This window comes from Falco naumanni, chromosome 2, assembly GCF_017639655.2.
Source record: "Falco naumanni isolate bFalNau1 chromosome 2, bFalNau1.pat, whole genome shotgun sequence".
Lineage (NCBI taxonomy): Eukaryota > Metazoa > Chordata > Aves > Falconiformes > Falconidae > Falco > Falco naumanni.
This window is the reverse complement of record NC_054055.1, coordinates 2636988-2661623: the sequence shown is the minus strand read 5'-3', so window position 1 is coordinate 2661623 and position 24636 is coordinate 2636988. Positions and strand designations below refer to the sequence as shown.

General features: G+C 56.9%; 2 pseudogenes; both read left to right on the top strand.

The window, feature by feature from the left end:
- Window positions 1-16: 16 nt before the first annotated feature.
- LOC121083226 lies at window positions 17-9992 on the top strand (annotated as a pseudogene).
- Window positions 9993-10706: 714 nt separating this feature from the next.
- LOC121083225 lies at window positions 10707-20733 on the top strand (annotated as a pseudogene).
- Window positions 20734-24636: the final 3903 nt, after the last annotated feature.

Genomic DNA, 24636 nt, shown 5'->3' with positions numbered 1-24636 from the left:
ACCAGCATCTGGCAGAATGGCGGCATGGTGTCGGCTTCGGAGAGCCAATCACGGATTCGTTGTGAAGCCGCTGTATGAGCTACTGAAAGCTTCCTGCAGTGGCTGTATTGCCTGGACAGAAGGGGGTAACGCTGCTTTCAAGCGCCTGGAGCGAGCTCTGACGGAGGCCCCCGTGCTGGCATTACCCGTGCTTTTAATAAAGACCTTTGATCTTTTCACCCAGGAGAGAGAAAGTACTGCCTTAGGAGTAGTGGTACAAGTTTTTAGGGCCTCAGCGGCACGCTGTAACTGACTTCTCCCAACAGCTGGATGAGCTGAGCTCAGGATGGCCTGGATGCTTTCAAGCAGCAGCAGCAACTGGGCTACTGGTTCACGATTCCCCAAGTTGACCGTGGGGCAGAAGGTTACCGTCTAGGTACCACACTTGGTCATGACGGTACTGAAACAAAAAGGAGCACAGCGGCTGGCCCCAGACCATCGAGGAAGTCTGCTCCAGCCCCCAGATCTCAAGAAGCAGGCTGGCAGCTGTATGCTGGCGGCAGCAGCTGCCCCCGAGAGAGCTAACGATTGCCTGGGTGCGCTGGAAGTACCATCGACGAGGCTTAACAGAATCACAAGCTTTGCCCGCAAAGGTCTCTGCTCAGGTAGCCGAACCGAATGCCCTCACGAGGGCACGGGCCCTGAGCAAAGGGAAATGAGCCCACACACGGGCAGGCTCCAAGTATGCCTTTGGATCAGGTTCATGCGCATGGAGCTCTTTGGAAAGAGAGAGGACTATCATCTGCTCGAGGAACTGTGCTCAAATATGCGCCTCAGATCCAGGAATTATTAAAGAGCATTCAAAAACCAGCGGCGGTCGCAGTTACGCATTGCAAGGCACGTCAAGCTAGTAAGAGCGCTCCGGGATTAGGAAATCAGTGGGCAGGTATGGCTGCAAAGGGGGCTGCAGAGAAAGGTATCCTGACTCTGACCCCTGCAGAGGAGAGTCCCGCCGGAAGCACCGCCAAAACATGATGAAAGAGGATAATAAGTGAATAACTAAGTCACTGGCCAAAGAACGGCTAAAGGGATGGGCGGTTCCACTGGGGAATTGAAAATTGAGTGAAACTCCTCCGCAAGCCACTTGTAAGTAGGGCCACGCAGAGGTTATCGGATCCATTACAGGGAGGTGTGAAATACGCCTTAGAGACAATCCAAATGCTACTAAGAAGCTGATCATCGGGGTGACTAAGGTAGGAAATTCTCCTGGAGATTATTGGCAAATAGATTTCACCGGCTCACCCAGAAAAGAAGGATATCGATACATTTTGGCTTTGGTCGATACCTTCACCGGATGGCCTGAAGCTGGAAAGCTTGTTGAACCAACAAGGCGGGGGAGGTAGCCCAAATCCTGTTACAAGAAATTATTCCCCGCTTTGGTATGCCTTCAGGAGTGCCATCAGACCATGGGTCCCACGTTATCGCTGGAACCGTAAAAGAGTTGAGTAAAAATTTGTTCCTAACCTGGGATTACCGCGCTCCATACAGACCGGAATCTAGCGGTCAAGTGGAGTGGGTGAACTACGCCCTCCAGCAACAACTCAGAAAAAATTGTCAGGAAACACCTATGACTTGGGTTCAGGCACTACCTCTGGTGTCACTGAGAATCAGGTTCCAGCCTCGAGGGAAGGGCGATTTGAGCCCATACAAGCTGTCGCATGGATCGCCCCATCAGGCTGCACACATACCCTCTGATACCCACCTAACGGGGCAATGAAATGGGAAAACTCAGCTAGTTTCTTTAGGGAATATTTATTTTTAGGGAGTATTTTGCAGGAATTTCAGAAGTACGCGACGGCGCGTAGATCCTTGGAACTCGACACACCGGCTCATCCTTTCCAGCCCGGAGACTGGCTGCGTATCGAGTGGTGGAATGCGGAACCTCTAAGGGGAAAGGACCATATCACATCCTTTTAAAAACCTCTACAGCCGTCGAGAGTTGGGGCAAAGGACCCTGGATACGTTATTCAAGCATGAAACGAGCCCCTTCATCATGGACAGCAGAACAGCTGGCCCCTCTCAAACTTAAAGAAACGGCATTAATGAATCGATGGGACAGCAGAAAAGGCCAGATAAATTGTTAAATCAATAGCTATAGGCATTTGTAGCGTGGTACAGTGTTTCCCACTGAAGCAGTTAGGAGGAAGTTGCTGTTCATCCTCCTACTGAGCAGCATAAGCCTAAGCGAAACACAGGAGAGTGTGATCGTAAAACTGGTGCGAGAGCTGGGAAGAATGAGAAACCCAAACGGCATCAGAGCTTGCGTTCCTGTACCTCCGGCTGTGGGAGACCCAGCACCTCGGGGCCTTCTCCCAGTTGTGATGACAGTTATTTAGCACGGGTAGGTCATGTCACCGGCGAGGCCCACAAAGCTGGGGCGTCCCATTTTCTTGGCAGAAAGGGCCGGTGTCAACAGCGAGGAGGCGAGGGACTTCACGCTCCATTGACCAGAGGGAATAAAACTCTGTTTTCACCAGGAACTGGTGAGTGCCCCCTCAATTCACCAGCCCTAGGTTTAGGATTTGCTTCCGGAAGCATGGATGCAGTGCCACTTAACATTCCGTATAGGAAAGGCTACCCAGTGAAGTACAAGTAGCCTGCCAGAATGTGAAGACTTGAAGAGGTCCCCAAAACCATGGTCTAAACGAGTTGAAGGGCAATGGAACTGCACCTCGCGTGTTTGAAGGCGTCCTTGACGGGGACATCAAAAGGCGTGGAATCTGACCCTGTCGAAACGGAACTGCACGAAGGTTGTTGATGGCAGGAAAATGAGGATTTTGAAAGAGGGATTCTGGATAACGAATACCTGTAAGCAAAATCAAAACCAGGGAAAATCTTGTTCCCTAGGCCTCTCTGCTCCGGGCCTCTTGGTACAGGCAAGTGGAGATGGACACTAGGCTGCGAGACTAGAGCTTGCAAAAATAACTCGACCAGTCACCCTAGGTGGACTTGTTACCGAAATCTCGGAATGAAGAACTTATCGACACCAATGTGATGTAGATAAGCAGACACTTCTTTATTGACGGCCGGGTGCGTGAGCGAGTCCTCTCGCGATCAACGCACACCAGGTCCCAAACTCAGATTCCATATATAGAACTTATTCATACATATTCATTAAATATTCATGCATAATCATAACATTTCCCATAAATCATTTACATACTCTCCTCCTATATCCGATTCTGCGCAGTAAAGCTTAGAAAGGTCTAGAAATGGGTCTAGGGTACGATTTGGGTAGGTGGTATATGAGTCGGTGGTCGCGATCTCCCCCTGCCGGAATTACCTTTTACTAAAGTTCACAGTTTCTTGGCAGGCACCTACAAGCTGTTCCAGTCGACTCTCCCCAGTTCCCATTAATCTCATCCTCTGACATTTCAATGCACCTCTACGTAAAGAAGACTGGTTAAGTACAAAGGAACCTTTCAACCCTAAAGTTATTACCTAAGTTTTTCCACAATAGTTCCAGGCCCTTCTTCTAGCCTTGGTACAGGACGTACAAAAGATGTCATAACTACTTCTACTATATAGCTGTAAATTTTCCATAAAAATTTTATTATTCCTCTATATTTTAATTCTATTAAATGATTTTATAAAATCAATCAATCAATCTAATATAATCAATCAATCTTAACTTATTTACAAATCGATAACAGACTGACCTTATGCCCCACATGGAGACAGAAACCAATGGAATGTAAACATTGGGGGAAACCTAAAAGAGCTCAAAATGCAGAAGAGCCCTGGCATGGACCCCCCCAATTTTGGAACTGGCAAACTGGGGTCTTGACAGCTTTATTCTAGCTGGCTTAATGGCACTAGAGGATGGATAGTTGCTAGAACATGTAACACGGCGAAGGGAAACACTAGCCAAAGCAACTGAAAAGGGATTCAAACTGATGGGTGAACAAGTACAAGCAAAGAGCAAAAGTGCTTCACAGAATCGGCTGGCGTTAGCTTTATTACCAGCTGAAGCACATGGAGTATGTGGGTACATAAAACTAGATGCCGGGCACCGTTGCTTACATGTCCCAAATGCTACCGAGGATCTCCAGAAACAACTGGATGAGATGCAAAGGGCTGCTTCAAGAGTTAGGCGGGCGGTCAATAACCGGACGCCTAGCGAATCCCTTACAAACTATCCTTGTTATAACTACCGTTGTCGCAGTGTTGTTGACGAGACGTAGCTGTATCAAATGGAACCTCCCTGGAAATCTATGTTGCAACGCGAGCAAATGTTATAACTATCCCATCTAAATGAGGCTTTTGATTTTGGAAAGATTCAAAGCCTCCAGAAAAAAATAAAAGGGCGTGGGGGTGGTGTTGAATGATGCCACCACATAGATAGGGCTCTATACACATTTGTGGCGCACTGTTCTGTCAAGGGGGGGTTGCTGGCTGAGCAAAGGGACAAGACGACCACGCTCTGCTGCAGTGAGTGGCTGTAAGTTACAGAAACCGGGGCACAAAGCTGAGGCCGCGCAGACTCAGGCCTTCAGCCGGCAAAGTGCCCATGCGGCTCGCAGCCGTGCCCGCTGCGGGGCTGGCACACGGCAGCGGCCACAGGGGCCCCACCACGGAGCCCCCCCTGGCAGCGGGAGGGCGGGCTAGACCCTGGCGGCCCGCACAGCCGAGCCCCTGCCGGCGCCGGGCCCCCGCCGGGCTGGGCAAGCACCGGGCCAGCCGGGGACGGACCCGCTGCCGCCCGCCCGCGCTGCCCGGCGAGCCCCGCCCCGCCCTGTGCCCCGGCCAATGACGCTGCGGTAGGAACGCCAGGGCCCGCCCCCGCCGCCTCACCATTGGCTGCTGCCGGGGAGGAGCGCGCCACGGGTGTGAGAGCGACGGGGGCGGGGTGGACTACAGGTGCCCTCGGCCGCTGTGCGCGGGCCGTGGGGCAAGGAAGGGACGGGGAAATGAACTCGGTTGTCCCAAGTTACGCAGGAAGAAGCCTCCGAGTGAGGAAGCTCTGGCCCCGAGGGGAGAGCAGCCGATAAGGCCTTGCAACCCACAGAAAGTTGGTCGAAAGTAGGGCGAAGGTGACTGTGGCAGTGGGAGATCGCGACCTCGGACTCATATGGCCCCCCCGAGAGAGGGCAGCCCCCGCTTGGGGAGATGCGCCCTCAATAAAAACCTTCAGTAGCGCTACCTGAGGGTACGCGCTAGTTTGCACGACAAGTGAGAATCTTGTGAGCAGTCCTGTGCGTGAATGGAAAGGAATGTGTAATGCACGCTGAATGTGCAAGTGCTCTGCGTGTAGCATGTGTACCCTCGAGTAACCTGGTGAGCGTGTTAGAGGGAAACATTGCCCCGTGCTGCCAGCGCTGTAACGAAGAATGCCTGCCTTCTAAAACTTCAAATCCAGTCTTAGAGCGATTTTCTCCGTGACCGACTTTACAGTATCACATAAAGTGGGCAACTGCTGCCAGGGCTCCCTGCTGCACGGAGAGCAGCCTTTCCTGATGGTCAGAGGGACCCTCCTGCGTTCCAGGGTGTGCCCATGGCCTCTGGGCCGGGCACTGGGCGGGCACCACTGTGAAGAGCCTGGGCACGGCTGAGGGGCAGGGGCAGGATCTGGGGGTCTCCCCTGCCCTCCCCGCATCTCCAGCTCAGCGTGGGCTTCTCCACCCAGAAGCACGCCGGGGGCAAAACGGGCCCTGGATGCCAGGGCCACTTGTGTTCCCCAGGCATAATAATCGCGTGCTCGCACCCCTCTTACCCATTCGAGTTCAGCCCCGGGGGTCTGAACGTCCCATTTCCCCCGGCTCTCTTCGGGGTCAGTAGAGGCCAATGTTCTAGAGGGGCATATGGTTGGGGTACTGATGGCACCGCGTAAACCTGCCGTTCCATGCACACACAGGTGCGAGTACGTCTCCAGAAAGGACCCGAGGGGCTGGATATTGAACGGTGGAGGGTGCCGACGCGGTGTAGGTTTTTCCTCCCCACACAAAATTCCACTATGCTTCGTGGGTAGGCAAAACTCTACACTTCAACGCTGTTTCTCGATGGGTAGTTTTTCCATAAACGTGGGATCTCCAGGTTTAAACCCTGATGCCGGAACCCCCCAACAAGTACGTATATGCCAAATAAAGGCTCGCAGCTCTGGGGCACACCAGGTTTCCGTCCCTTGGGTCCCACGACCATGTTTCACAGCTCATCGTTTGTGAACAATTCCTTAGGGGAGTGTTCTCAGGGGCTCGGGGATTTATTTCCCGTGTATCAACTCTGTTACCTACATTGGACAAAACAATATGGAAGGGACCAAGCCCATACCCCATTTGTTACGAATCCGAACAGGCCAACCCAGGGATAACAGGACGTTACATTTGTGGTATATGGGCTCACCGTGGGGTCTCGATACATACCGGATCCCACCTTTCCAAGGGGTCCAGACCCCCTGCTCAATGGGCAGCTGGTTGAGGTGCCCACCAGGCCCCTCTCTGCCAAGCTGCTTTCCAGCCGGGTGTCCGCAGCCTGTGCTGGTGCCGGGGCTTGTTCCTCCCCAGGGGCAGGACTCGGCACTTGTTGCACCCAGTGAGGTTCCTGCCAGCCCCTTTCTCCAGCCACCCCTTTCTCCAGCCCAGCCTGGTCCTGCGAAGGCAGCGCAACCACTGGGGTGCCAGACACGACCACCCCCCATTTTGTGGGTGCCAGCAGTGCCCAGTGCCAGCCCGTCCCCACTGGGGTTGGGCACCGACGGTGTCACACTCCCACCTGCGGAGATAGATGGATGGATAAGTCACAGCACCGGGGTAGAGGAAATATTTAACAGTCCAGATGGGGGGCCACTGCAGGAGGCTCCCAGCCCTGCCCCCCCAGCCACTCACCAGCAGGGGAACCCATTGCTCTTCTTCACTAACACTGCCACCACGGGGGCTTGTAGAAGCAGATGCGGCGAGGCCGGCAGTGGCGTCTCCACCAAACCTTTGGGCAGCCCCCAGCCGGGTACAGCCCTCCCGCAGTCACCATGCTGACCATGCCACGCTCCCTCTCTCCACACACCACAGCCCTGGGCCTCTCCCCGGGTCCCAGATGCAGGCAGGGGGATGAGTGGGCGTGGGGACGCTTAGAAACCAGTTACGCACATGCGGAACCCCGTTTGTGACTGCACACACATGCGGTGCCGTGTCACAAAGACCCCGACCTATAAATAGTCACACCCAAACGCCCCCAGCTCAGTGGTGTGTTTGCCAGGGGTGCTGGCAGATCAGGGTGGTCGCTGTCCGTCCCGACGTCCCCACGCCCAGCCACCCCCTTTGCTGCAGCTGCGCTGATGGAGCTCAGGTCAGGGAGCTGCTACAGGCCCCTGTCCATCTGCGGCCCAGTGTTCCACAGCATGGCCAGAGGAGGGGGCCGGACCCTCCTCTGCCCCCCCCCAGCCCAGAAGGCTGTGTCAGGTCCCCCGGATGGACGGTGAGTGCAGAGCATCCCCCTGGGACCTGCCAGAGGGGCTTCTGGCCGGTGCCCACCTCTGGAAGCAGAGGCCACAATGTCCTCCGGCCTCTCCCCATCCCACTCGCGGCCTTAGTGGCTTGCAGCACAGGGGGTGACGCTACGGTGCTGTTGTCCCCTGGCAGTGTGCGGGCTGTGCCAGCGAGCAGACTGCGACCCGGACGTCGTTGGGGAGCTGCGCCAAAAGCGTGAGCTCTGTGTCCATGAGAACTGCGTGGTGAGTCCCCGGGGCTCGACACCCCCAACTCCCCGACGGCCCCCAGTTCCCAGCCCCGCATCGCCGGCAGCCCCTGGCACATGCCCTCTCTTCCCCTCTTGCAGTACCACGCCAGCAAGCTCAGACAGAGAGGGGCCGATCAACACGGCTTCTATGGTTTTCTCCTCCGCGACGTCAGGCGGGTGATGAAACAGACAGCAGAGAAGGTGAGGCTGGGGGCCACGTGCCCCCAGCACTGTTCCCATGGCCCACGTGCCGCGCTGCACGGGCCAGCAACCCCTAGGGATGCTCTGGCAGCCGGCCGCAAGCAACTGCCAGATCCCTCATGATATGAAAAGACCCATTCCTGTGGGAGTTGGGGACTTGGAGAGGAGCGGTTGCTTTATCAGTGGCCCGGTGTCCTTGGCCGGGTGGCCCCCCAAAACGTGGCACGGGTGAGGGGCAAACCGGGATCCCCAGGGGCATGTGGTGCTGACGCCATCCACCTCCGTGCCGTTCCCAGAGGTGCTGCATCTGCCGGCTGCCGGGAGCCTCCATCTCCTGCTGTGGCCGGCGCTGCCGCCGGATGTTCCACTTCCCCTGCGGCAGCGAGCGGGGCTGCGTCTCCCAGTTCTTCGGGGAGTACAGGTGAGTGTGGCTGCCCCGCTGGGCCTGCTGCGGGGCTGTGCAGGAGGAGGAGAAGGAGAAGGAGGGGGAGGAAGGGAGGAAGAGGGCTGGGGCTAAACTGCTACCTCCATCCCGCAGGTCCTTCTGCTGGAGGCACCGGCCGGTGCAGCGCGTGAGGGCGACGCAGCAGGACCAGACCCTCTGCCTAATCTGCCAGGACGAGGTGGCGGGGCGGCCCTGTTATACCACCATGGTCTGCCCCAGCTGCGCCAGCGCCTGGTTCCACCGCCGCTGCATCCAGGTAGGCGCCATCGCCCCGGTCCCTGACATGGTCAGCCCGGTGCGCACCCCATCACCCAGCTGCGGGGGGCGAACGGGTCCCTCCCGCCACTGCTGATGCCGATGCCACCTCTGCCCTAGGGCCAGGCGCTGTGCTCGGGCCTGCACTACTTTCGGTGCCCTCTGTGCCGGGACATGACAGCCTTCCAGGCAGAGATGTTCCGCTTGGGCATCAAAATCCCCGACAGGTCGGTACCCTCCCCGCTGCCTCCCTTGCCCTCCGCAATACTCCAGCTGATCCCCTCCGGCCCTCCTGGGTGCCGACGGGGTGTCCCCCAGGCCCCCGGTGCTGAGTGCTCCCCTCTTCCCACAGGGATGCTGCCTGGGAGGAGGAGGGCTCTCTCCTCGACTTGGTGCTCTGGCAGAGCTCCTGTGACGCCGACCAGTGCCTGTGCCCTCTGGGCCGGGACCAGGAAGAGGAGGCAGGGTGAGTGCCGGTGGTCCCGGACCCCGCAGCCCCAGTGAGGACACGGTGCCTTCGTCTCCTCTGACGGGCAGGGGTGGAGGTTCCCTGGGATGCTGAGCCAGGCATGGCGCAGGGTGCGTCCTGGCAGCTCAGCCCCGGCTGCCAGGACGGGAGCAGGGTAGAGCTGGGCTCGGCACAGTGCCGGGGCTGTCGGCCCACAGCTCGGGGACTTTTGGTGGCAGCGGGTACTGTTGCTCTCCGCAGGCCGTGGAGACTCCTGGTCTGCAGCTCCTGTGGCTCCTGTGGGACCCACCAGCGCTGCGCCGCCCTGGAAGACGACACTGAGTCCTGGGAGTGCAGGGACTGCAGCGGCACGTACAGCGGTGAGGGGGGCAATGGGGGGACAGGGTGCCCAGGGCGTGGTGGCTTCCACAGCCACTGGGGACTTGGGGACAGGCGCTGTGACGCGTGGAGGGAGGGAGCGTGGCAGGGGCTTGTTGTGCTCATCATCTCCCTGCCCCTTGCAGTGCCCGACATTGCAGCCGGACCAGACTCTGGCCCCCCTGGTGCAGGGACCCTGGCACAGCAATCCCAGTAAGATCACTGGCACAGGCTGCCCAGAGGCTGTGGAGCCTCCTCCTCTGCAGACGTGCCAGCACCACCTGGACACAATTCTGTGCAGCCTGCTCTAGCAGGGCCTGCTTTTGCCGGGGGTTGGACTAGACGATCTCCAGAGGTCCCCTCCAGCCCTGACCATGGTGTGGTTCTGTGACCCCTGGCACTTGGGCTGAGGAAGAAGACGCCAGGCTCCTCGAAGGACAACCCGACACACGAGTGCCTTTCCAGCTGCTGCGCAAGAAACCTGCTGATCCTCACTAACAGAAGCTGGAACTTTCCCCGAGGCTTGCTGATGTGCATGAGCACCGCAGGGCAAGAGCCTTCGCTCTTTCCCATCCTCCAGTGCCTGGCAAGTGCAGATGCTCTGAGGAGGGAGCACCAGCCCCCACAGGCCCCGCTGCCATCCCTGTCATGCAGCAGCTCCTCTTCCCTGGGCTCCCTGTGCTGTGTCCCGGAGCCCTGGCCTGGTGCGATGGCAGAGCCAGCCGCAGTAACGCGCATGGGACTTGCCCGGTCCCCCAGAGCCACCTGGGTGCTGGTGGGGAAGCCGGGGCTCACCCTTGGCCAGGCCATCCCACTGGAGCTGCCAGAGGGGCCAAAGCACAAGGAATTCCCCACGGATGGCAGGGACAGGCCGCAGAGCCCCGTCGATGTGGAGCCACCCCCTGCAGCCCCTCGGCCACGGTCACGCATAACCTCACTGAGGAGCTCATCCGCATCGTCCAGGACACCCTCGTGATGGCCATGGGGTACCAAACGTTTCTGCAAGTGCTGATGGCCAAGTGGCAAGGGGCGGCCTGTGCTGGGGCCCTCCCCAGGGTTCCTTCCCCCCTGCTCACCAGGGAAGAGGAGCAGCCCCAGCCAGGGGGTGCCAGGGCTGCTGGGGACCAGAGTGTGGCCCCAGGGCCTTAAAGCCGAGCTGCCAGGGGAAGGTGCGGACACGGACAAGGCTGCAGATGGGGACAAAGACCAAGATGAGGACACGGGCCCGGGCACAAGTAGCCCTGTGCAGCTTCCGTACCAGCATCTGGCAGAATGGCGGCATGGTGTCGGCTTCGGAGAGCCAATCACGGATTCGTTGTGAAGCCGCTGTATGAGCTACTGAAAGCTTCCTGCAGTGGCTGTATTGCCTGGACAGAAGGGGGTAACGCTGCTTTCACGCGCCTGGAGCGAGCTCTGACGGAGGCCCCCGTGCTGGCATTACCCGTGCTTTTAATAAAGACCTTTGATCTTTTCACCCAGGAGAGAGAAAGTACTGCCTTAGGAGTAGTGGTACAAGTTTTTAGGGCCTCAGCGGCACGCTGTAACTGACTTCTCCCAACAGCTGGATGAGCTGAGCTCAGGATGGCCTGGATGCTTTCAAGCAGCAGCAGCAACTGGGCTACTGGTTCACGATTCCCCAAGTTGACCGTGGGGCAGAAGGTTACCGTCTAGGTACCACACTTGGTCATGACGGTACTGAAACAAAAAGGAGCACAGCGGCTGGCCCCAGACCATTGAGGAAGTCTGCTCCAGCCCCCAGATCTCAAGAAGCAGGCTGGCAGCTGTATGCTGGCGGCAGCAGCTGCCCCCGAGAGAGCTAACGATTGCCTGGGTGCGCTGGAAGTACCATCGACGAGGCTTAACAGAATCACAAGCTTTGCCCGCAAAGGTCTCTGCTCAGGTAGCCGAACCGAATGCCCTCACGAGGGCACGGGCCCTGAGCAAAGGGAAATGAGCCCACACACGGGCAGGCTCCAAGTATGCCTTTGGATCAGTTCATGCGCATGGAGCTCTTTGGAAAGAGAGAGGACTATCATCTGCTCGAGGAACTGTGCTCAAATATGCGCCTCAGATCCAGGAATTATTAAAGAGCATTCAAAAACCAGCGGCGGTCGCAGTTACGCATTGCAAGGCACGTCAAGCTAGTAAGAGCGCTCCGGGATTAGGAAATCAGTGGGCAGGTATGGCTGCAAAGGGGGCTGCAGAGAAAGGTATCCTGACTCTGACCCCTGCAGAGGAGAGTCCCGCCGGAAGCACCGCCAAAACATGATGAAAGAGGATAATAAGTGAATAACTAAGTCACTGGCCAAAGAACGGCTAAAGGGATGGGCGGTTCCACTGGGGAATTGAAAATTGAGTGAAACTCCTCCGCAAGCCACTTGTAAGTAGGGCCACGCAGAGGTTATCGGATCCATTACAGGGAGGTGTGAAATACGCCTTAGAGACAATCCAAATGCTACTAAGAAGCTGATCATCGGGGTGACTAAGGTAGGAAATTCTCCTGGAGATTATTGGCAAATAGATTTCACCGGCTCACCCAGAAAAGAAGGATATCGATACATTTTGGCTTTGGTCGATACCTTCACCGGATGGCCTGAAGCTGGAAAGCTTGTTGAACCAACAAGGCGGGGGAGGTAGCCCAAATCCTGTTACAAGAAATTATTCCCCGCTTTGGTATGCCTTCAGGAGTGCCATCAGACCATGGGTCCCACGTTATCGCTGGAACCGTAAAAGAGTTGAGTAAAAATTTGTTCCTAACCTGGGATTACCGCGCTCCATACAGACCGGAATCTAGCGGTCAAGTGGAGTGGGTGAACTACGCCCTCCAGCAACATCTCGGAAAAAATTGTCAGGAAACACCTATGACTTGGGTTCAGGCACTACCTCTGGTGTCACTGAGAATCAGGTTCCAGCCTCGAGGGAAGGGCGATTTGAGCCCATACAAGCTGTCGCATGGATCGCCCCATCAGGCTGCACACATACCCTCTGATACCCACCTAACGGGGCAATGAAATGGGAAAACTCAGCTAGTTTCTTTAGGGAATATTTATTTTTAGGGAGTATTTTGCAGGAATTTCAGAAGTACGCGACGGCGCGTAGATCCTTGGAACTCGACACACCGGCTCATCCTTTCCAGCCCGGAGACTGGCTGCGTATCGAGTGGTGGAATGCGGAACCTCTAAGGGGAAAGGACCATATCACATCCTTTTAACAACCTCTACAGCCGTCGAGAGTTGGGGCAAAGGACCCTGGATACGTTATTCAAGCATGAAACGAGCCCCTTCATCATGGACAGCAGAACAGCTGGCCCCTCTCAAACTTAAAGAAACGGCATTAATGAATCGATGGGACAGCAGAAAAGGCCAGATAAATTGTTAAATCAATAGCTATAGGCATTTGTAGCGTGGTACAGTGTTTCCCATTGAAGCAGTTAGGAGGAAGTTGCTGTTCATCCTCCTACTGAGCAGCATAAGCCTAAGCGAAACACAGGAGAGTGTGATCGTAAAACTGGTGCGAGAGCTGGGAAGAATGAGAAACCCAAACGGCATCAGAGCTTGCGTTCCTGTACCTCCGGCTGTGGGAGACCCAGCACCTCGGGGCCTTCTCCCAGTTGTGATGACAGTTATTTAGCACGGGTAGGTCATGTCACCGGCGAGGCCCACAAAGCTGGGGCGTCCTATTTTCTTGGCAGAAAGGGCCGGTGTCGACAGCGAGGAGGCGAGGGACTTCACGCTCCATTGACCAGAGGGAATAAAACTCTGTTTTCACCAGGAACTGGTGAGTGCCCCCTCAATTCACCAGCCCTAGATTTAGGATTTGCTTCCGGAAGCATGGATGCAGTGCCACTTAACATTCCGTATAGGAAAGGCTACCCAGTGAAGTACAAGTAGCCTGCCAGAATGTGAAGACTTGAAGAGGTCCCCAAAACCATGGTCTAAACGAGTTGAAGGGCAATGGAACTGCACCTCGCGTGTTTGAAGGCGTCCTTGACGGGGACATCAAAAGGCGTGGAATCTGACCCTGTCGAAACGGAACTGCACGAAGGTTGTTGATGGCAGGAAAATGAGGATTTTGAAAGAGGGATTCTGGATAACGAATACCTGTAAGCAAAATCAAAACCAGGGAAAATCTTGTTCCCTAGGCCTCTCTGCTCCGGGCCTCTTGGTACAGGCAAGTGGAGATGGACACTAGGCTGCGAGACTAGAGCTTGCAAAAATAACTCGACCAGTCACCCTAGGTGGACTTGTTACCGAAATCTCGGAATGAAGAACTTATCGACACCAATGTGATGTAGATAAGCAGACACTTCTTTATTGACGGCCGGGTGCGTGAGCGAGTCCTCTCGCGATCAACGCACACCAGGTCCCAAACTCAGATTCCATATATAGAACTTATTCATACATATTCATTAAATATTCATGCATAATCATAACATTTCCCATAAATCATTTACATACTCTCCTCCTATATCCGATTCTGCGCAGTAAAGCTTAGAAAGGTCTAGAAATGGGTCTAGGGTACGATTTGGGTAGGTGGTATATGAGTCGGTGGTCGCGATCTCCCCCTGCCGGAATTACCTTTTACTAAAGTTCACAGTTTCTTGGCAGGCACCTACAAGCTGTTCCAGTCGACTCTCCCCAGTTCCCATTAATCTCATCCTCTGACATTTCAATGCACCTCTACGTAAAGAAGACTGGTTAAGTACAAAGGAACCTTTCAACCCTAAAGTTATTACCTAAGTTTTTCCACAATAGTTCCAGGCCCTTCTTCTAGCCTTGGTACAGGACGTACAAAAGATGTCATAACTACTTCTACTATATAGCTGTAAATTTTCCATAAAAATTTTATTATTCCTCTATATTTTAATTCTATTAAATGATTTTATAAAATCAATCAATCAATCTAATATAATCAATCAATCTTAACTTATTAACAAATCGATAACAGACTGACCTTATGCCCCACATGGAGACAGAAACCAATGGAATGTAAACATTGGGGGAAACCTAAAAGAGCTCAAAATGCAGAAGAGCCCTGGCATGGACCCCCCCAATTTTGGAACTGGCAAACTGGGGTCTTGACAGCTTTATTCTAGCTGGCTTAATGGCACTAGAGGATGGATAGTTGCTAGAACATGTAACACGGCGAAGGGAAACACTAGCCAAAGCAACTGAAAAGGGATTCAAACTGATGGGTGAACAAGTACAAGCAAAGAGCAAAAGTGCTTTACAGAATCGGCTGGCGTTAGCTTTATTACCAGCTGAAGCACATGGAGTATGTGGGTACATAAAACTAGATGCCGGGCACCGTTGCTTACATGTCCCAAATGCTACCGAGGATCTCCAGAAACAACTGGATGAGATGCAAAGGGCTGCTTCAAGAGTTAGGCGGGCGGTCAATAACCGGACGCCTAGCGAATCCCTTACAAACTATCCTTGTTATAACTACCGTTGTCGCAGTGTTGTTGACGAGACGTAGCTGTATCAAATGGAACCTCCCTGGAAATCTATGTTGCAACGCGAGCAAATGTTATAACTATCCCATCTAAATGAGGCTTTTGATTTTGGAAAGATTCAAAGCCTCCAGAAAAAAATAAAAGGGCGTGGGGGTGGTGTTGAATGATGCCACCACATAGATAGGGCTCTATACACATTTGTGGCGCACTGTTCTGTCAAGGGGGGGTTGCTGGCTGAGCAAAGGGACAAGACGACCACGCTCTGCTGCAGTGAGTGGCTGGAAGTTACAGAAACCGGGGCACAAAGCTGAGGCCGCGCAGACTCAGGCCTTCAGCCGGCAAAGTGCCCATGCGGCTCGCAGCCGTGCCCGCTGCGGGGCTGGCACACGGCAGCGGCCACAGGGGCCCCACCACGGAGCCCCCCTGGCAGCGGGAGGGCGGGCTAGACCCTGGCGGCCCGCACAGCCGAGCCCCTGCCGGCGCCGGGCCCCCGCCGGGCTGGGCAAGCACCGGGCCAGCCGGGGACGGACCCGCTGCCGCCCGCCCGCGCTGCCCGGCGAGCCCCGCCCCGCCCTGTGCCCCGGCCAATGACGCTGCGGTAGGAACGCCAGGGCCCGCCCCCGCCGCCTCACCATTGGCTGCTGCCGGGGAGGAGCGCGCCGCGGGTGTGAGAGCGACGGGGGCGGGGTGGACTACAGGTGCCCTCGGCCGCTGTGCGCGGGCCGTGGGGCAAGGAAGGGACGGGGAAATGAACTCGGTTGTCCCAAGTTACGCAGGAAGAAGCCTCCGAGTGAGGAAGCTCTGGCCCCGAGGGGAGAGCAGCCGATAAGGCCTTGCAACCCACAGAAAGTTGGTCGAAAGTAGGGCGAAGGTGACTGTGGCAGTGGGAGATCGCGACCTCGGACTCATATGGCCCCCCCGAGAGAGGGCAGCCCCCGCTTGGGGAGATGCGCCCTCAATAAAAACCTTCAGTAGCGCTACCTGAGGGTACGCGCTAGTTTGCACGACAAGTGAGAATCTTGTGAGCAGTCCTGTGCGTGAATGGAAAGGAATGTGTAATGCACGCTGAATGTGCAAGTGCTCTGCGTGTAGCATGTGTACCCTCGAGTAACCTGGTGAGCGTGTTAGAGGGAAACATTGCCCCGTGCTGCCAGCGCTGTAACGAAGAATGCCTGCCTTCTAAAACTTCAAATCCAGTCTTAGAGCGATTTTCTCCGTGACCGACTTTACAGTATCACATAAAGTGGGCAACTGCTGCCAGGGCTCCCTGCTGCACGGGGAGCAGCCTTTCCTGATGGTCAGAGGGACCCTCCTGCGTTCCAGGGTGTGCCCATGGCCTCTGGGCCGGGCACTGGGCGGGCACCACTGTGAAGAGCCTGGGCACGGCTGAGGGGCAGGGGCAGGATCTGGGGGTCTCCCCTGCCCTCCCCGCATCTCCAGCTCAGCGTGGGCTTCTCCACCCAGAAGCACGCCGGGGGCAAAACGGGCCCTGGATGCCAGGGCCACTTGTGTTCCCCAGGCATAATAATCGCGTGCTCGCACCCCTCTTACCCATTCGAGTTCAGCCCCGGGGGTCTGAACGTCCCATTTCCCCCGGCTCTCTTCGGGGTCAGTAGAGGCCAATGTTCTAGAGGGGCATATGGTTGGGGTACTGATGGCACCGCGTAAACCTGCCGTTCCATGCACACACAGGTGCGAGTACGTCTCCAGAAAGGACCCGAGGGGCTGGATATTGAACGGTGGAGGGTGCCGACGCGGCGTAGGTTTTTCCTCCCCACACAAAATTCCACTATGCTTCGTGGGTAGGCAAAACTCTACACTTCAACGCTGTTTCTCGATGGGTAGTTTTTCCATAAACGTGGGATCTCCAGGTTTAAACCCTGATGCCGGAAACCCCCAACAAGTACGTATATGCCAAATAAAGGCTCGCAGCTCTGGGGCACACCAGGTTTCCGTCCCTTGGGTCCCACGACCATGTTTCACAGCTCATCGTTTGTGAACAATTCCTTAGGGGAGTGTTCTCAGGGGCTCGGGGATTTATTTCCCGTGTATCAACTCTGTTACCTACATTGGACAAAACAATATGGAAGGGACCAAGCCCATACCCCATTTGTTACGAATCCGAACAGGCCAACCCAGGGATAACAGGACGTTACATTTGTGGTATATGGGCTCACCGTGGGGTCTCGATACATACCGGATCCCACCTTTCCAAGGGGTCCAGACCCCCTGCTCAATGGGCAGCTGGTTGAGGTGCCCACCAGGCCCCTCTCTGCCAAGCTGCTTTCCAGCCGGGTGTCCGCAGCCTGTGCTGGTGCCGGGGCTTGTTCCTCCCCAGGGGCAGGACTCGGCACTTGTTGCACCCAGTGAGGTTCCTGCCAGCCCCTTTCTCCAGCCACCCCTTTCTCCAGCCCAGCCTGGTCCTGCGAAGGCAGCGCAACCACTGGGGTGCCAGACACGACCACCCCCCATTTTGTGGGTGCCAGCAGTGCCCAGTGCCAGCCCGTCCCCACTGGGGTTGGGCACCGACGGTGTCACACTCCCACCTGCGGAGATAGATGGATGGATAAGTCACAGCACCGGGGTAGAGGAAATATTTAACAGTCCAGATGGGGGGCCACTGCAGGAGGCTCCCAGCCCTGCCCCCCCAGCCACTCACCAGCAGGGGAACCCATTGCTCTTCTTCACTAACACTGCCACCACGGGGGCTTGTAGAAGCAGATGCGGCGAGGCCGGCAGTGGCGTCTCCACCAAACCTTTGGGCAGCCCCCAGCCGGGTACAGCCCTCCCGCAGTCACCATGCTGACCATGCCACGCTCCCTCTCTCCACACACCACAGCCCTGGGCCTCTCCCCGGGTCCCAGATGCAGGCAGGGGGATGAGTGGGCGTGGGGACGCTTAGAAACCAGTTACGCACATGCGGAACCCCGTTTGTGACTGCACACACATGCGGTGCCGTGTCACAAAGACCCCGACCTATAAATAGTCACACCCAAACGCCCCCAGCTCAGTGGTGTGTTTGCCAGGGGTGCTGGCAGATCAGGGTGGTCGCTGTCCGTCCCGACGTCCCCACGCCCAGCCACCCCCTTTGCTGCAGCTGCGCTGATGGAGCTCAGGTCAGGGAGCTGCTACAGGCCCCTGTCCCCTGCGGCCCAGTGTTCCACAGCATGGCCAGAGGAGGGGGCCGGACCCTCCTCTGCCCCCCCCCAGCCCAGAAGGCTGTGTCAGGTCCCCCGGATGGACGGTGAGTGCAGAGCATCCCCCTGGGACCTGCCAGAGGGGCTTCTGGCCGGTGCCCACCTCTGGAAGCAGAGGCCACAATGTCCTCCGGCCTCTCCCCATCCCACTCGCGGCCTTAGTGGCTTGCAGCACAGGGGGTGACGCTACGGTGCTGTTGTCCCCTGGCAGTGTGCGGGCTGTGCCAGCGAGCAGACTGCGACCCGGACGTCGTTGGGGAGCTGCGCCAAAAGCGTGAGCTCTGTGTCCATGAGAACTGCGTGGTGAGTCCCCGGGGCTCGACACCCCCAACTCCCCGACGGCCCCCAGTTCCCAGCCCCGCATCGCCGGCAGCCCCTGGCACATGCCCTCTCTTCCCCTCTTGCAGTACCACGCCAGCAAGCTCAGACAGAGAGGGGCCGATCAACACGGCTTCTATGGTTTTCTCCTCCGCGACGTCAGGCGGGTGATGAAACAGACAGCAGAGAAGGTGAGGCTGGGGGCCACGTGCCCCCAGCACTGTTCCCATGGCCCACGTGCCGCGCTGCACGGGCCAGCAACCCCTAGGGATGCTCTGGCAGCCGGCCGCAAGCAACTGCCAGATCCCTCATGATATGAAAAGACCCATTCCTGTGGGAGTTGGGGACTTGGAGAGGAGCGGTTGCTTTATCAGTGGCCCGGTGTCCTTGGCCGGGTGGCCCCCCAAAACGTGGCACGGGTGAGGGGCAAACCGGGATCCCCAGGGGCATGTGGTGCTGACGCCATCCACCTCCGTGCCGTTCCCAGAGGTGCTGCATCTGCCGGCTGCCGGGAGCCTCCATCTCCTGCTGTGGCCGGCGCTGCCGCCGGATGTTCCACTTCCCCTGCGGCAGCGAGCGGGGCTGCGTCTCCCAGTTCTTCGGGGAGTACAGGTGAGTGTGGCTGCCCCGCTGGGCCTGCTGCGGGGCTGTGCAGGAGGAGGAGAAGGAGAAGGAGGGGGAGGAAGGGAGGAAGAGGGCTGGGGCTAAACTGCTACCTCCATCCCGCAGGTCCTTCTGCTGGAGGCACCGGCCGGTGCAGCGCGTGAGGGCGACGCAGCAGGACCAGACCCTCTGCCTAATCTGCCAGGACGAGGTGGCGGGGCGGCCCTGTTATACCACCATGGTCTGCCCCAGCTGCGCCAGCGCCTGGTTCCACCGCCGCTGCATCCAGGTAGGCGCCATCGCCCCGGTCCCTGACATGGTCAGCCCGGTGCGCACCCCATCACCCAGCTCCGGGAAGCGAACGGGTCCCTCCCGCCACTGCTGATGCCGATGCCACCTCTGCCCTAGGGCCAGGCGCTGTGCTCGGGCCTGCACTACTTTCGGTGCCCTCTGTGCCGGGACATGACAGCCTTCCAGGCAGAGATGTTCCGCTTGGGCATCAAAATCCCCGACAGGTCGGTACCCTCCCCGCTGCCTCCCTTGCCCTCCGCAATACTCCAGCTGATCCCCTCCGGCCCTCCTGGGTGCCGACGGGGTGTCCCCCAGGCCCCCGGTGCTGAGTGCTCCCCTCTTCCCACAGGGATGCTGCCTGGGAGGAGGAGGGCTCTCTCCTCGACTTGGTGCTCTGGCAGAGCTCCTGTGACGCCGACCAGTGCCTGTGCCCTCTGGGCCGGGACCAGGAAGAGGAGGCAGGGTGAGTGCCGGTGGTCCCGGACCCCGCAGCCCCAGTGAGGACACGGTGCCTTCGTCTCCTCTGACGGGCAGGGGTGGAGGTTCCCTGGGATGCTGAGCCAGGCATGGCGCAGGGTGCGTCCTGGCAGCTCAGCCCCGGCTGCCAGGACGGGAGCAGGGTAGAGCTGGGCTCGGCACAGTGCCGGGGCTGTCGGCCCACAGCTCGGGGACTTTTGGTGGCAGCGGGTACTGTTGCTCTCCGCAGGCCGTGGAGACTCCTGGTCTGCAGCTCCTGTGGCTCCTGTGGGACCCACCAGCGCTGCGCCGCCCTGGAAGACGACACTGAGTCCTGGGAGTGCAGGGACTGCAGCGGCACGTACAGCGGTGAGGGGGGCAATGGGGGGACAGGGTGCCCAGGGCGTGGTGGCTTCCACAGCCACTGGGGACTTGGGGACAGGCGCTGTGACGCGTGGAGGGAGGGAGCGTGGCAGGGGCTTGTTGTGCTCATCATCTCCCTGCCCCTTGCAGTGCCCGACATTGCAGCCGGACCAGACTCTGGCCCCCCTGGTGCAGGGACCCTGGCACAGCAATCCCAGTAAGATCACTGGCACAGGCTGCCCAGAGGCTGTGGAGCCTCCTCCTCTGCAGACGTGCCAGCACCACCTGGACACAATTCTGTGCAGCCTGCTCTAGCAGGGCCTGCTTTTGCCGGGGGTTGGACTAGACGATCTCCAGAGGTCCCCTCCAGCCCTGACCATGGTGTGGTTCTGTGACCCCTGGCACTTGGGCTGAGGAAGAAGACGCCAGGCTCCTCGAAGGACAACCCGACACACGAGTGCCTTTCCAGCTGCTGCGCAAGAAACCTGCTGATCCTCACTAACAGAAGCTGGAACTTTCCCCGAGGCTTGCTGATGTGCATGAGCACCGCAGGGCAAGAGCCTTCGCTCTTCCCCATCCTCCAGTGCCGGGCAAGTGCAGATGCTCTGAGGAGGGAGCACCAGCCCCCACAGGCCCCGCTGCCATCCCTGTCATGCAGCAGCTCCTCTTCCCTGGGCTCCCTGTGCTGTGTCCCGGAGCCCTGGCCTGGTGCGATGGCAGAGCCAGCCGCAGTAACGCGCATGGGACTTGCCCGGTCCCCCAGAGCCACCTGGGTGCTGGTGGGGAAGCCGGGGCTCACCCTTGGCCAGGCCATCCCACTGGAGCTGCCAGAGGGGCCAAAGCACAAGGAATTCCCCACGGATGGCAGGGACAGGCCGCAGAGCCCCGTCGATGTGGAGCCACCCCCTGCAGCCCCTCGGCCACGGTCACGCATAACCTCGCTGAGGAGCTCATCCGCATCGTCCAGGACACCCTCGTGATGGCCATGGGGTACCAAACGTTTCTGCAAGTGCTGATGGCCAAGTGGCGAGGGGCGGCCTGTGCTGGGGCCCTCCCCAGGGTTCCTTCCCCCCTGCTCACCAGGGAAGAGGAGCAGCCCCAGCCAGGGGGTGCCAGGGCTGCTGGGGACCAGAGTGTGGCCCCAGGGCCTTAAAGCCGAGCTGCCAGGGGAAGGTGCGGACACGGACAAGGCTGCAGATGGGGACAAAGACCAAGATGAGGACACGGGCCCGGGCACAAGTAGCCCTGTGCAGCTTCCGTACCAGCATCTGGCAGAATGGCGGCATGGTGTCGGCTTCGGAGAGCCAATCACGGATTCGTTGTGAAGCCGCTGTATGAGCTACTGAAAGCTTCCTGCAGTGGCTGTATTGCCTGGACAGAAGGGGGTAACGCTGCTTTCACGCGCCTGGAGCGAGCTCTGACGGAGGCCCCCGTGCTGGCATTACCCGTGCTTTTAATAAAGACCTTTGATCTTTTCACCCATGAGAGAGAAAGTACTGCCTTAGGAGTAGTGGTACAAGTTTTTAGGGCCTCAGCGGCACGCTGTAACTGACTTCTCCCAACAGCTGGATGAGCTGAGCTCAGGATGGCCTGGATGCTTTCAAGCAGCAGCAGCAACTGGGCTACTGGTTCACGATTCCCCAAGTTGACCGTGGGGCAGAAGGTTACCGTCTAGGTACCACACTTGGTCATGACGGTACTGAAACAAAAAGGAGCACAGCGGCTGGCCCCAGACCATTGAGGAAGTCTGCTCCAGCCCCCAGATCTCAAGAAGCAGGCTGGCAGCTGTATGCTGGCGGCAGCAGCTGCCCCCGAGAGAGCTAACGATTGCCTGGGTGCGCTGGAAGTACCATCGACGAGGTTAACAGAATCACAAGCTTTGCCCGCAAAGGTCTCTGCTCAGGTAGCCGAACCGAATGCCCTCACGAGGGCACGGGCCCTGAGCAAAGGGAAATGAGCCCACACACGGGCAGGCTCCAAGTATGCCTTTGGATCGGTTCATGCGCATGGAGCTCTTTGGAAAGAGAGAGGACTATCATCTGCTCGAGGAACTGTGCTCAAATATGCGCCTCAGATCCAGGAATTATTAAAGAGCATTCAAAAACCAGCGGCGGTCGCAGTTACGCATTGCAAGGCACGTCAAGCTAGTAAGAGCGCTCCGGGATTAGGAAATCAGTGGGCAGGTATGGCTGCAAAGGGGGCTGCAGAGAAAGGTATCCTGACTCTGACCCCTGCAGAGGAGAGTCCCGCCGGAAGCACCGCCAAAACATGATGAAAGAGGATAATAAGTGAATAACTAAGTCACTGGCCAAAGAACGGCTAAAGGGATGGGCGGTTCCACTGGGGAATTGAAAATTGAGTGAAACTCCTCCGCAAGCCACTTGTAAGTAGGGCCACGCAGAGGTTATCGGATCCATTACAGGGAGGTGTGAAATACGCCTTAGAGACAATCCAAATGCTACTAAGAAGCTGATCATCGGGGTGACTAAGGTAGGAAATTCTCCTGGAGATTATTGGCAAATAGATTTCACCGGCTCACCCAGAAAAGAAGGATATCGATACATTTTGGCTTTGGTCGATACCTTCACCGGATGGCCTGAAGCTGGAAAGCTTGTTGAACCAACAAGGCGGGGGAGGTAGCCCAAATCCTGTTACAAGAAATTATTCCCCGCTTTGGTATGCCTTCAGGAGTGCCATCAGACCATGGGTCCCACGTTATCGCTGGAACCGTAAAAGAGTTGAGTAAAAATTTGTTCCTAACCTGGGATTACCGCGCTCCATACAGACCGGAATCTAGCGGTCAAGTGGAGCGGGTGAACTACGCCCTCCAGCAACAACTAGGAAAAAATTGTCAGGAAACACCTATGACTTGGGTTCAGGCACTACCTCTGGTGTCACTGAGAATCAGGTTCCAGCCTCGAGGGAAGGGCGATTTGAGCCCATACAAGCTGTCGCATGGATCGCCCCATCAGGCTGCACACATACCCTCTGATACCCACCTAACGGGGCAATGAAATGGGAAAACTCAGCTAGTTTCTTTAGGGAATATTTATTTTTAGGGAGTATTTTGCAGGAATTTCAGAAGTACGCGACGGCGCGTAGATCCTTGGAACTCGACACACCGGCTCATCCTTTCCAGCCCGGAGACTGGCTGCGTATCGAGTGGTGGAATGCGGAACCTCTAAGGGGAAAGGGGAAAGGACCATATCACATCGTTTTAAAAACCTCTACAGCCGTCGAGAGTTGGGGCAAAGGACCCTGGATACGTTATTCAAGCATGAAACGAGCCCCTTCATCATGGACAGCAGAACAGCTGGCCCCTCTCAAACTTAAAGAAACGGCATTAATGAATCGATGGGACAGCAGAAAAGGCCAGATAAATTGTTAAATCAATAGCTATAGGCATTTGTAGCGTGGTACAGTGTTTCCCACTGAAGCAGTTAGGAGGAAGTTGCTGTTCATCCTCCTACTGAGCAGCATAAGCCTAAGCGAAACACAGGAGAGTGTGATCGTAAAACTGGCGCGAGAGTTGGGAAGAATGAGAAACCCAAACGGCATCGGTGCTTGCGTTCCTGTACCTCCGGCTGTGGGAGACCCAGCACCTCGGGGCCTTCTCCCAGTTGTGATGACAGTTATTTAGCACGGGTAGGTCATGTCACCGGCGAGGCCCACAAAGCTGGGGCGTCCTATTTTCTTGGCAGAAAGGGCCGGTGTCGACAGCGAGGAGGCGAGGGACTTCACGCTCCATTGACCAGAGGGAATAAAACTCTGTTTTCACCAGGAACTGGTGAGTGCCCCCTCAATTCACCAGCCCTAGGTTTAGGATTTGCTTCCGGAAGCATGGATGCAGTGCCACTTAACATTCCGTATAGGAAAGGCTACCCAGTGAAGTACAAGTAGCCTGCCAGAATGTGAAGACTTGAAGAGGTCCCCAAAACCATGGTCTAAACGAATTGAAGGGCAATGGAACCGCACCTCGCGTGTTTGAAGGCGTCCTTGACGGGGACATCAAAAGGCGTGGAATCTGACCCTGTCGAAACGGAACTGCACGAAGGTTGTTGATGGAAGGAAAAAAATTCTGGATAACGAATACCTGTAAGCAAAATCAAAACCAGGGAAAATCTTGTTCCCTAGGCCTCTCTGCTCCGGGCCTCTTGGTACGGGCAAGTGGAGATGGACACTAGGCAGCGAGACTAGAGCTTGCAAAAATAACTCGGCCAGTCACCCTAGGTGGACTGACCTTATGCCCCACATGGAGACAGAATCCAATGGAATGTAAACATTGGGGAAAACCTAAAAGAGCTCAAAATGCAGAAGAGCCCTGGCATGGACCCCCCCAATTTTGGAACTGGCAAACTGGGGTCTTGACAGCTTTATTCTAGCTGGCTTAATGGCACTAGAGGATGGATAGTTGCTAGAACATGTAACACGGCGAAGGGAAACACTAGCTAAAGCAGCGGAAAAGGGATTCAAACTGATGGGTGAACAAGTACAAGCAAAGAGCAAAAGTGCTTTACAG